This window comes from Paroedura picta, chromosome 3, assembly GCF_049243985.1.
Source record: "Paroedura picta isolate Pp20150507F chromosome 3, Ppicta_v3.0, whole genome shotgun sequence".
Lineage (NCBI taxonomy): Eukaryota > Metazoa > Chordata > Lepidosauria > Squamata > Gekkonidae > Paroedura > Paroedura picta.
In genome coordinates this window covers 49779846-49781169 of record NC_135371.1, presented here as the reverse complement: position 1 = coordinate 49781169, position 1324 = coordinate 49779846, and the positions used below count along the sequence as shown (strand labels likewise).

Genomic DNA, 1324 nt, shown 5'->3' with positions numbered 1-1324 from the left:
CCATTTGTGAAGAAATGAGCTTTTAGCCAGATTAAAAATAGAAACAGACCAATTCTGGCTTCAATCTTCAACATGCCTAATTCCAGGTAACCATGGAGTTAGAAACACATGGCTGCAATACAGCCCTTTAGAACTTAGACTGTACTTATTCTAACAGTGCAAAGCAAGTGGCAGGAGGACCAAGCAGGGTTATGTGCAGCATTTTTTTTTTTACACATACAGTTTTAAAAGGCACAAAAATGTTAAGGATAAATTGGAGGAGAATTTTCATAGAAGAAGTCAGTGGTAGTCTTCAGCCGCACAGAACCATCTGCACCAATTCTTCATAGTTAATGCATCCATTGCTATCTTCATGGCCAGCTACCAGCATTTCCACTTCTTCCTCAGTCATCTTCTCCCCTAAAGTGGGAAGAATATGGTGTACAGCTCACATGAGTGTGCAGTTTCCCTCTTTGTCAAAGACCCTCAGCACCCTCTACATCAGGGGTCGTCAACCCCTGGTCCCCGGCCCGGTACTGGGCCGCAAAGGCCTCGGTACCAGGCTACCAGCGGCCGTGCCTGCCTCCCCCCCCCCCCGCAGCAAGAAATTCACCAACCCGGCGAGCTTCTCGCTGCAAGGGGGGGAAGAGGCAGGCGTGGCCGCCGGCTCTCTCCCACCCCTGGAGGCAGTCCTCAACTGGAAAAAGGTTGGGGACCGCTGCTCTACATAATCTTCAAAGCAGCCTTGATCTTTGTTCTTTGCAACTGTTTGCATCATGGGCAGGAACTGTTTTAATCTTAGAGTTTTCACATTCATTGCATCACACTTGGGGTTCCCCAGAACTTTCATGATCTCTGCATTGGTGGGGTTCTGTCCCAAGGCCCTCATCACACCCCCACACTGGCTGTATAGGATCTTGCCATCTCCCGTTCTGTCAAAGAGTTGGAAAGCTTCCTTGAACTCAGCAGTCTGATCTTCCATGAAGTCACACATTCTTGCTGCTGCTCCATGCATTCCCCTTTTGCTGTGGTCACCCAACCATTCCTCCTTCCACCCTCACCCTGTGTTGGCTCTTGGCTGCACCCATTGGCTAGTGCCAGCATTTTTACCTGAAATAACAGTGGCCAGGACAAAATGAGATCCCTCTGTACAGTAGAATTTCACTATACTATGGGTGGTTCTCCCCCTAAGTATAGCTTCATATCTGCTAAATTGGAACCAGAGGAGTGGAAAGTCACTGAATATCTAAAGTACTTAACTTGCTCTAATCTCTTCTCTTCTGTAAAACAGGCCCTACTTTTAGGATGTTCACCAAAATGTTCATCTTCATTTTCTTGTAATTGA

The 1324-nt window shown here is 47.2% G+C and overlaps 1 pseudogene; it reads right to left on the bottom strand.

Annotated features, from left to right (window-relative positions):
* Positions 1 to 292: 292 nt before the first annotated feature.
* On the bottom strand, positions 293 to 973 carry LOC143831104 (myosin light polypeptide 6-like; annotated as a pseudogene).
* Positions 974 to 1324: the final 351 nt, after the last annotated feature.